The 12,435-nt window shown below is 35.5% G+C and overlaps 1 pseudogene; it reads left to right on the top strand.

Annotated features, from left to right (window-relative positions):
• The first annotated feature begins 7,911 nt into the window (after positions 1-7,911).
• LOC114281271 (plant UBX domain-containing protein 4-like) lies at positions 7,912-11,056 on the top strand (annotated as a pseudogene).
• The last annotated feature ends 1,379 nt before the right edge of the window (positions 11,057-12,435 follow it).

The raw sequence follows: 12,435 nt of genomic DNA, 5'->3' as shown, positions 1-12,435 counted from the left end.
AAAATAAAATTAAATTGAAGATTGTTACTATTTTACCAATATATATATTTTAAAATATGTATGAGAACCGGAACTCCATCTTCTGAGTTCGCCTTAGGCCCGCAAAAAGTTAGAGCTGGCCCTGACCTCGTATGTTGGGTTGCCCTTTTTAAACATAGCCCAAATGTAGTAAGGGAAAATTTGGCTCAAAAGATTATAGAAGTATTTGTTCCATGAACAAAACATTAGAAAATTTTAAAATTTGAATTCAAAATAATAAATTAACAATTGCATAAAATGGTACTCAAGTTTATAAATATGATGCGACTAAGATGTAAGGCAACTGACACTGCAGTAGCATGAATTGTTCCCTAGTCTTTTAAAGCTTTTTTTTTTTTTAAATTTTGTTTATTTTGAGAATATCCTCCCTGGTTCTGTAAGTAGTAAGAAAAAATTATTTATACAGGAGTAAGGGAAAACTACCCAAGAACAAATAAGACCAAGAAAACAAAAGATCTTTGTATGCCTCTACAAGTGTCAAAAGACTTTATGAAAACCAAAAATTGTTGAATATCCTATTCAACAATTTCTTCTTTTTTCATATAAGATTAGAATATACAGTAATACTTACATTCCTATATGTATTATGTGCACATGAATTTGATGTTGCTTATTTCTTTATTCACCAAAATAATTGGAGGCAATAAATTCTTTGGTAGGAGAGTTTGAAGGATTTTTAAAACCTGTGAATTAAGACATTGAGAATGGTATTAAGACAAGCCACACATACAGGATTTTTTATTTTATTTTTTCTCAAAGATGTCTTCCAAAATTTTAGGGTGACAAGAATAGCACCTTACTGTTGTTTATTTTTCTCATATTGGTTCAGTTGGTCATGTCAAGGTTGCCCTTGGCTGTCATGTAGTTTGTCCTGATATTTTGTTCTTTGTGTACCACCTGCTTGTTTACAACTTTAGAAATTTGAATAACTGATTTAGAGGAATGTTGTAAGCTTACTGTAATATCATTTTTAGTCATTCTTTTGCGGATGGCATTGTAGTATTTATTGACCCATTTGTTTGCTTATTTTCACAAAGTGTAAAATGAATGATTATACACCAGGCTTATGAAATTATTTTTATGTATTCATAATTTTATTCATTTTTTTAATTCATCCTTAGTCATTTTCACAGGAGTGCTGCTTCTCACCCTGACTCACTGACTGACACCGACATACACAGTCGGCTATGATTGTTACTTCTTCATGTGAGGACAAGTTTCTTGGGCTAATCATATGGAAACATATGTGGGCTTCGGATTGGTTTTCGACTTGTACATCATTTTTCTTTTCACAATATCTTTTGATAGCATAATAAGATCTCTAAATAAGATACCAATCTGAAAATTTATGTTATTTACTCTGTCCTATTTGGTGTAGCTTATAGGGCTGCTTATATTATAAATTTTAAATTTTTTTTGGAAATTTATGTTGAGTGTTTAGTGCAACTTTTACTTGGTGTAATTTCTACTTACAATTTATAGGACAAAAATAGCTTAAAGAAATTGAAAAAAACTAATTATTGGGAAGTGGTGGAAATGGTGCTTTTAACTTCTGCTTTCTAATTATTAGTTTTTAACTTGTAAGAAACTATACCAAACAGGGTTTATAGCATTACGGTTAGGAGTGCAACTTGGGCAGGTTCGATCGGGTTGAGAGGTTGTCCTAGCCCAACCCAAGTTATGCTGAGACCTGCCCAGGCCCGTCTAAGCCCAATTGTAATCTGAGGTTGCCTGCCCAAGCCCGACCCGAGTTAAACTTGAATTGCCCAAATTACTCGAATTGTCCGAACTGTAAATAAATTTCAGTTTTTTTTTTCATTATTAAAATTTGATTCTATTTATATTTTTTTTATTATAGAAAATCATTAATACTATCAAAAAAAATAATTTATATAATGCAAGAGATATGCCGCTATAGTAGTTTTTACAATTTATGAGTGAAAATGAAAAAAGTAAGATTTTATGTTATTTGTATATATAATATATATTTTGTTGAGGATACTAACTCTGCAGCATTACCTACTCAGCTCAGCTCCAGCTCAGAACCTGCACCTGCACCTACTCAGTTCAGTCCTCAACTCAATCATCAGTTTAGTCCTCAGCTCAATCAGTTCAACAAGAAGAGTTCTATCAATTCAAGTTTACCCTGTTCAACTGCTTTACTACCTACACCTATGGTGGTTAGAGAATCTGTTAGAAGATCTGTTACTAGTTGTTAACACACATGTAAAACAGTTAGATTAGTTAGTTAGGTTATTAGATACATATATGTTGTATATGAGAGGTTGTATAAATAAGTGATCAAGCATCACTGATATTTTCAAGAAATGAGAAAGTGATATTTTCCACATGGTATCAGAGCTTACTAAGCTCTAATGAGCAAGATAACAATGGCTACTCCTTCATCTCTTTCATCTTCCATTCCATCAAATTTAACTCTTCTCATTTCGAATATTTCTTCTTTTGTTACTGTAAAGTTAGATTCAACAAACTTCATCATTTGGAAGAGTCAAATCTCCAACATGCTTCGTGCTACCAATCTTTTGGGATATGTTGATGGTACAATCCCTTGTCCTTCATCTAAAGTTGATAATAACTCTGGTGTTGAATCTGCAAATCCAGAGTTTCTTCAATGGAGTTTAATCGATGCACATCTCTTAAGTTGTCTCACTGCAACGTTATCTCCTCCATTTATTCGACTGTTCTTCAGTTTCATCACTGTGCTGATGTATGGTCTGCACTTAATAAGAAGTTCACTTCACTTTCCCGATCTCATGTACATCAACTCAAGAATAAATTGAACTATGTTGTTAAGAAATCTGACTCCATGGAGGCTTATCTCTCAAAGATTCAAGAGATTGTTAATCAATTGGCTCTTGCATCAGTTGTTATTGATGATGAGGATCTTGTTTTGCTAACTTTGAATGGTCTGCCAGATGAGTTTGATGCATTTAAAACCACAATTAGAGCTAGATCTGGTACTATTTCTATGGAGGAATTGTCTTCTCTCTTGTGTTCTGAAGCAATTCATATGGATGCAAAGACTAGGAAGCTGTCAAAGCCAACAGTTACTTTTTCCTCAGTCAAGCAAAATTTTTCAACACAATCTTCTACTCTATTTCAAACCAGAGGCCATAATTTTGGCTATTCTAGAGGTCGCAATTCTTTTCGAAATAATAGAGAAAGCAGATTTTATAAAGGCAATGGCAGATCTAGCAATAATACTGGTACTGGCAGATCCATCACTTCTCCTAGAGACAGAGGAAGATTTTCTTCTCATTCTCAGTCTAATCTGATTTGTCTGATTTGTGGACGTTTTGGTCACTTGGCTCTTGATTGTTGGCATAGAATGGATTCTTACTATCAGTCCCAGTCTTTTCCTTAGAATTAGGATTCACATAATTTCACATCTAGAGCTTTTGTTGCCTCATCTAATGATACATCTTCATCTGCTTTTCCAGGTCCATGGTATTTGGACTCTGCTGCCACTGACCATATCACTAATGACTTGTCTAATCTCACATGCTATCAACCATATCAAGGACCAAATCAGGTTACTATTGGAGATGGAAGTCCAGTGCCTATTACTCATACTGGTAATGGAATTTTACCTACTCCTCACTATTCTTTCTACCTCAACAATATTCTACATTCACCTTCAATTTCCTCCAATTTGGTTTCAGTCCAAAAACTAGCTCAGGATAATCATTGTGTTATCATTTTTTATGATTCTAACTTTGTGGTTCAGGACAAAGTTACCAAGAAGGTTCTTCACAAGAGAACTAACATTTATGGTCTTTACCAATTTCATCCATCTACTTCATTTTCATTTGAGTCTCATGCTTACCTAACTAAGGCTAATCCTGAATCTGCTACTTTGTGGCATAATCATTGGGCCATCTTTCATCCTTAAAGTCTCATCATCTCAAGCCACATTTGAAGCTAAAATCTCTTCAATATGATAGTCTAGATTGTGTAGATTGTTGTGTTGCTAAAAGCCATAGGCTTCCTTTTCATTTGTCAAATAGCACTGTAAATAAGCCCCTTTCACTCATTCATAGTGATGTGTGGGGCCCTTTTCATTCTTCCTCTACTTTCAAGTATTATGTTCTTTTTGTTGATGAATTCAGTAAGTTCACTTGGTGATATCCATTGACTTACAAAAATGAAGTGTATGATAAATTCTTAGAGTTTAAAGCCTATGCTGAGAAACAATTTGAGACTGTTTTGAAAAATTTTCAAACTAATGGTGGTACTGAGTATTGTAATACTAAAATGAAAAATTTTATTTCAACTCATGGTATTGTCCATCAACATTCTTGTCCTTACACTCCTCCACAAAATGGCACAGCTGAGAGAAAGCATAGACATATCACAGAGACTGCTGTCTCTTTACTTCATCACTCTTCTATGCCTCTCAGATTTTGGTTTGTGGCCATAGCTACAGCCACTCGCTTGATTAACAGACTTCCTTCCACTCAGTTAAATCATAAGACTCCATTTGAGATCTTGTTTCACCAAGTTCCTGATTACTCATTTCTTAAGGTGTTTGATTGTCTTTGTTATCCTTGGCTTCCATAATACTCCTCTCATAAGCTACATCTTAAATCTCTTCCTTGTATATTTCTTGGTTATCATCCTTTTGCTAAAGGTTACAGATGTTTTGACATTGCTGCTGGAAAATTGTATTTTTCAAGACATGTCATTTTTAATGAATTTGTTTTTCCTTTTGCTGCATCTTCTTCCTCTGATTATGTTCTTTCTTTACCTCAGCTTCAGTCTTTCTTTTGGTCTGCTGTGTCTTCATTTAATCTTCCTACATCTCATTCTTATTTTTCTAACATGTCTCCATCTGTTTCTCCCTCTATTTCTGCTGCTGCTCCTATTTCTACTGATGCTCCTAATCCTAGCAGTCCTACTTCCAATCAGGCTACTGCTATTTTTTCTCATTCTCATTCTCCTATTTCTTCTCCACCTATTACACCTTCCAATTCTTCCCTTGCACCTGTATCCATTCCCATTTTCTCTATTTCCATTAATTTGCCTCATCTTCCTTCTTCCTTTAATGTACATCCCATGGTTACTCGATCCAAGTCTTCTTCACATTGTTTGATTCATACTAAGTCTCAACAGCCTTCTGTTACCTCTGCTCCTCTCTATTCTGATATTGAACCTCCTTCATATAAAGAGGCTCTTCATTCTTCCATTTGGCATAAAGCAATGACAAATGAAATTGATGCCTTACATAAGCAAAAGACTTGGTCTTTGGTTTCTTTGCCTCCAGCTAAAAATGCTATTGGTTGCAAGTGGGTATTTCGAGTTAAAAGAAATTCATATTGTACTATTGCTAGGCATAAGGCTTGACTTGTTGCCAAGGGTTATCTTCAACAAGAAAGGGTTGATTTTCAAGAAACTTTCAGCCCAGTGGAAAAACTTCTCACTATCAAAATTTTGATTTGCTTGGCTCTTTATCATGGCTGGCCCTTGAAACAATTAGATATATCTAATGCTTTCTTGCATGGTATACTAGAAGAAGAGGTGTTTATGCTCCAAGCACCTGGGTTTGTTAATTCAGCTTATCCTCACTATGTCTATCATCTAAAAAAAGCTTTATATGGTCTAAAATAGGCCCCCAGAGCCTGGTACTCAACATTTTCCACCTATCTGCTCTCTCAAGGATTTTACAATAGCAAGTGTGACTCTTCCTTGTTTATTCAGAAATTAGGCACAAATATTACTATTCTTTTAGTCTATGTTGATGATATATTGCTTACAGGCAATAATTCTTCTCATATTCAGCCCCTTATTTCTCATATGCACACAGCTTTTTCCATGAAAAAACTGGGGGACCTATCCTACTTCTTTGGTATTTCTATCACCATCACTGCTTCAAGCTATGTTTTATCTCAAACCAAATATGCTCAAGACATTCTCAAGAAATCAGGTCTAGCTTACTGCAAGCCTTGCTCCTCTCCCATCTCTGTCAAGCCAACTCTTCCTCCAAATGCTGATCATTCATTTTCTGATCCTGCTCTTTATCGTAGTCTAGTTAGGGCTCTTCAATACCTTACTATTACTAGACCTGATATTTCCTTTGCAGTAAATCAATCTTGCCAACATATGCATTCACCCACAGTTGGTCATTTTGTTGTTTTAAAGAGGTTGCTTCGTTTTGTCAGAGGAACTCTTACTCATGGTCTATCTTATTCCCCTAGTTCCTTTGATGTTCATGCATTCTCTGATTCAAACTGGGCTAGAGATATCATTGATCGTAAATCTACTTCAGGCTACTGCATTTTTATGGGTAGTAATCTTGTCTCTTGGTTAGCTAAAAAGCAACCAACCGTTTCTAGATCCTCTACTGAGGCAGAGTACAGGTCTCTTGCTCATACTGCAACTGAATTAGCTTGGATTGGTATGCTTCTTCAAGATTTATCTGTTGTCTCTCATGTGCTTCCAACACTTTGGTGTGATAATGTTTCTGCGATTGTTTTAGCCTCTAACCCTGTTTTTCATTCACGCTCTAAACACATTGAGGTCGATTGTCATTTTGTGCGTGATCAACTTCTGGCTAAGAAGCTGATTCTTCAGTACATTCCTACCATTGATCAGCTGGCTGACATCTTCACTAAGCCTCTATCTATTTCTCGATTTTTGTATCTTAAAGCCAAGCTCATGCTGTGTCCTTCTTCCCCCATTCGTTTGCAAGGGGATGTTGAGGATACTAACTCTGCAGCATTACCTACTCAGCTCAGCTCCAGCTCAGAACCTGCACCTGCACCTACTCAATTCAATCCTTAGCTCAATCATCAGTTTAGTCCTCAGCTCAATCAGTTCAAGAAGAAGAGTTCTATCAGTTCAAGTTTACCCTGTTCAACTGCTTTACTACCTACACCTATGGTGGTTAGAGAATCTATTAAAAGATCTGTTACTAGTTGTTAAGCTGTTAACACACGTATAAAACAGTTAGATTAGTTAGTTAGGTTATTAGATACATATCTGTTGTATATGAGAGGTTGTACAAATAAGTGATCAAGCATCACTGATATTTTCAAGAAATGAGAAAGTGATATTTTCCACACTATATGATTTAATAATTTAAATTACTTTAATATCATGTAATGACTAATAACTTATATGTATATTTAATATTTTTATATATCTATATATGTATAATTCGGGTTTCGAGTTGCTCAGGTTGTTTGATGTCTTTGCCCAAATTCGCCCAAATTTAATTCGAGCTTCTAAATTTTTGCCAATTTGAAAATATCTTGTCCAAGTACTAAAAAAATTCAAACTGGGTTCTGGTTGCTCGGGTTGATCCCGCCCAAGTTGCACCCCTAATTACGGTTGGCTGATAAAGTTTTCCATAATCCGTGGCGTAGTCAAGAATTTCCTTTAGCGGGGTCATTTAACAAAGTATCATCAATGTCATATATCATATTTTTAGTTCTACACAATCTATCAACATTAACATTTACATAATACTCTATAAATTTCATATATTCCCAAATCACATTGACAAAAGTAGATGGAATTCAAAATCATCAATATAGTTAACTAGTAAAATTAGAATTGGATGCAAGAGAGGTTAACAGAATGCTTGTTCAAAATCATCAATAAGCTCCAAAATCTCAAAACTCAATAAGCCCCAAAAAAACCCTAGGCATAGTTGCTGTATAATCCCAAATATTGACAAACCCATCAACACAATTGAATCACACCAAAAAAAAAAAAAAAGAAGAGAGAGATAGAGACAGAGACAGAGAAAGAAGGTTCTAGAGTAAAAGAAAGCTAACCTTGGTGCCACAATCAAAAACCAAAGGGCCTAAACTAGATCAAAAGTCTCGGCAATCACAACTACCGCAACGGATGAACGAAGGCCCGAACGAACGAAGACCCGAACGAATTAATAAGTTTCTACAACTGGAATGGAACATTAAAGAGAAGAGAATAAAGGAAGAAGCAACGTGAGAGTAAGAGACAACCAAAGCAATAGTCGATTGAGAGAACCAAAAGTCGATGTCCAGTCTCCAAGAGGAATTTGTTTCTAGAAGCCTAAATTTCTAAATAAAGTTTGATTTTGTTTTTACCTACTGAGGGCAATTTGTAAAAGTTTAAAAATTAATTTATTTTATTTAGGCCCACTAGGTTTAATTTGTAAATATTCATAATTTTTTACATATACTCTATCAAAAAAATTGAAGTTCAGTGGTGTCAATTGACACCACTGTTCAAAGCATAGCTCCACCCCTGGCCATAATATTTGCAGTGGTATGCTTGTCCAAGATCCCCCGAATGATAATGACGTGGATGCAATTTTCAATCAAGCTAGGCGGTTGGGTGCTGTAGAAGGGCCCCTTGAGAGGCTTCGTCCATGTTCAAGCTCAAGAAGCTTTGTTGGAACTGCTAGATTACTCATAGGGGGAACGGTACCATCTGCTCCTCAGCAGCCTGATGCTATTGTTCACAACATCGTGTTTTGGAGAAATGGTTTTACCATAAATAATGACCCTTTGAGGAGGCTGGATGATCCTGAAAATGCACCTTTCCTAGAGGTAAGAGCAAATGAGAAGATGAGCAACCAAACTATTTAAGCAACCTCATCACAACTTATGTTATATGGACTTTTCAAAGTAAATCAAATATCTGTGTCACTAGGATAAGTGTTTGGATATGTGTCCAATACTTTTGATCAAACACTTCTTATATATTTGTATTTAGCACTATCATTAGAATTATTTTAAACTTGTGAATTTACCTAATCCATTGGTTGTGACTTTGTTTTGAATCCAATTTACTTGTGGATGGATTGTTTGTCCATCATTTTGTGCTTTGAGGTTGTTTTAGGTAGCTATTTTAATTGGCTTTTTAGTTTTTTATGAAAAAACGAGTAGAAAAGTAGAGAAAATAGTTGACTTTTTTGTAGTAACTTTTCAGCTAAGTTAGCCTATTGCCAAACTGGCCCTTAATTTCCTCAATGCTTGGTTAACCTATTGTGGTGGTATTATTTTCCATGTTTTTTACTTATTGATTTTTTTTTTTTTTTTTTTTTTGTCAATGCAGAGCATTAGAAAGTTGGAGTGTCCAAAAGAGCTCAAGCCTGCAGATTGGAGGCCCTCAGTTCATGTTAATCTTACAAGGAGAGATGAGAACTGTCCGGTGTGTTCTTATTTTGAATCCTAACTGTTTAATTATAAGTTTCAAATTTGTTCTATTGCTTATATCCGAAAGATCATATGGTGCTGATGTCCCATAATATGCTTTCCAATTTGTTTGCAAACTAACCAATGGATGCCAAGAAGCTACTTCCGTATGGGTTTTCTTGTTAATAGTTGTTTGTTGGTTAGAGGTTCTTGCATTGGCCTTTTCCTTTGACCATCTTGAGGTTATGACCTCTACCAAATCAATAACATGCTCACAACTCCAGAAGCTCCCGAGCCAACTGTTGACACTCCTCTCAGTGCTGCTCCAGCCGCGTCCATGGGCCTAGTTGTGGATGAAAAAGTTTGCCCTCAACCCCAATTCAACTCAGGTTGGCTGATGGGACCCGGGCTTAAGGCGAACTCAGAAGATGGCCGATTCTCGTACAAATTTTAAAATATATATATTGGTAAAATAGTAATAATTTTCAATTTATTTTTATTTTTTATTTGTACTTTCTATAAATTTGTTGCATATGGTACACATCATTATTGACATAAATCATAATTATTGAGATAAATTTTAAATTTTTTATTGTTAATACTATTAATTTATTCTCACTTTTCTTGACATAATAAATTAAATTGTAAAATTTGATTAACTTCAACTTAAAAAAAAATTATTTCACCAAAAGCAATTATAACTCTTATAATCAAACAATATTCTATAAATAATTCATATGTTTGGCAAGTAATTATTCATTATTTTTAAATAATTCACCAATTCAATTGTTTGTTTAAACTTTTATTTTTAAACTAATAATACTATAATGTAGTGTCTCGTTTACTAAAATAAAATTGAATTGAATGGAATGGTCATCTCTTAGCCTCCGTTTGGGAAGTGGGTTGGTTTTTTAGCTTTTTGATTTTTTTGGCTATTTTAACCTGAGCTAAAAAGCTTGGTTTGGGAAGGACTTTTTGGCTTTTTTGACTTTTTTGTGAGAGAAGAATGTAATGATTATGGATTAGATGTGATGTTTTGTTTGTTGTAGCTAAAATAGCCTATTTTGTCTTTTGTGACTATTTTAGCCACAAACCAACTTGCCAAACAACACCTTAGTCTCTTATAAAATTACTATTCTCTCACAATGGTGCATGATGATTTTGTTTGTAATTGTTTTTAGTATGTCAAACGCGAAAATAGATATTATAATGAAATGATTATTTTATTCTACTTTATTTTAATAAATCAAACATAACTGTGTTTTTTTTTTTTTGGGCACATGAGGAAATAAGGTGGGACCTACAAGAAAACCTCACTTAGACAATTGCTGATTAGGGAGGAAACATAACTTAAAACCGAAATAATTAACTAAACATAATTTAACATCAAATTTATTTTAGAGTCCTATTTTTTGGACAGAATTTTGGAGCGCGAGGCGACGAGCAAGGATCCTCTAGAGTGATTTTTTCCTAAAGTTTCCTAGAGTGTTACATTGTGTGGTTGAGATTTACTGGCAAGTTACATCAATTTTTCTGATGTGACTTGCCAATAAATCTCAACCACACAATGTAGCACTCTAGGAAACTTTAGGGAAATTTCACTCTAGAGGATCCTTGGTGCGAGGCGACAGCCTTGCCTGCCTTGCCTCAGTGCCGGCCCTGGGACCCGCATGATTACACACTTCAACGACCACCATACAACAGGCCATATCCGTGCTTTCATTGATGCATCTAGGCCTGGTGACAACAGGGCCTATCAGCTGCAGGCAGTCGGATTTCCTCCCAAGCCACTCACCGATCCAACCCAGACGATAGAGCAGGCTGGGCTTGCCAATTCCGCAGTTATCCAAAAATCTCCACTGCACAAATAGTCAACTCTGTTTTTTTTCTTTTTTTTTTCCTGGGTTAAACCTCTTCTATCCCTTCTAAGACTCCCTAATATGGGTTTATTAGAAGCACCACATCAACACTTTTGAGAGCTTGCAGGTCAAATTTGATGTGATACACTTGAATATGCTGTGTTTTATTGACACCCAAATGCCAAAATTGCGTATAAGAAACAGCATGGATGTGCGGTGCTGCCATATTTATTTGTCAAATGATTTGATTTTGTTTTTCATTGTGTTGCTAATTTACCCATTGTGTGCCTTATTCCCCCCCCCCCCCCCCCCCCCCAGGGATGCCATCTTTGGACTGCCAAAATGGGGGACAGAGAGAGATGCCAGAGGGCCAGATTTGGCACATCACATGGGCTTTTGGATTTGGTGGTTATTATTATATTCACATGAAAATGATGAAATGTCATTTTGTTTGATGTATTTGTTCCCTTTCAGTTAGGTGGAACAATTTTCTCATCTCCCTATTTATTTTATGCTCTTCCATTTCTCAGTGAACTTTATTCTGTTGGCAGATTGACAAAATTGTTGAGAGCTGGCACCATCTATGCCAATTCCTTTACTTTTGGGCCCGTTTGCTTCGAGAGATGGAGGAGAGATTGGGTTTGAGATGGAAGTGGGACCTATTAATATTGTGTTTGTTTTCGGACATAGAGAAGGGATTGAAATGGATGTCAGGATTAGGTTGCACCTTGGAAGGGGGATTGGGATGAAAGAGATGGAGGTGGATGTGGTATTAGAAAAATAGTCTGCCGGACTATTTTTTTATTTTTTTTATTGAATTGATTTATTTATTTATAAATCTTGAGTTTTATTTTATTTTTTGGATAACGAAAAAATTTAGAAACTTTTTAGATGGTTATGTTTTTGGAATAATCATTTAGTACTGGTGATGATAATGAAAAATATATTGAAGTGTTAAATGATTGGGACATTTTGACCTTTATTCGTAAGTTGAAATGTGATGTAAGAAGTGTACAAGCTATTGGAGTTGCTATTGCCATAACTTGGCAGCTGCAACAGAGCAGTGTGCTCCAATGGCTTGCCATAGCAACTACTAAATTTGAGAAATGTCAAAACTTGTGGCGGTTGTTATTTGTGCCAAATCATCAAGAAACACCTCCCTTCTTCCCTCGATCCTCCCTCCCTCCTCCTAGCAAAACATTCCTTCCTCCCTCATTCCTTCCCTCCTGCCCGCTTGCCATTTTTGCAGAAGAAACATAGAAATTGGTTTGTTTAGATGACTGGCCAGTTGTCTGAACACACCAATTTTTGTGCAAAAATAGCAAAAATGGCAACTGAACCATTAGAGCACCATCCATTTTCTACTATTCATTGCCATAGTTTGGCAATGA

This window comes from Camellia sinensis, chromosome 9, assembly GCF_055761805.1.
Source record: "Camellia sinensis isolate YWXY chromosome 9, ASM5576180v1, whole genome shotgun sequence".
Lineage (NCBI taxonomy): Eukaryota > Viridiplantae > Streptophyta > Magnoliopsida > Ericales > Theaceae > Camellia > Camellia sinensis.
The sequence above is the reverse complement of the archived record's forward strand: the minus strand, read 5'-3'. Positions and strand labels throughout refer to the sequence as shown.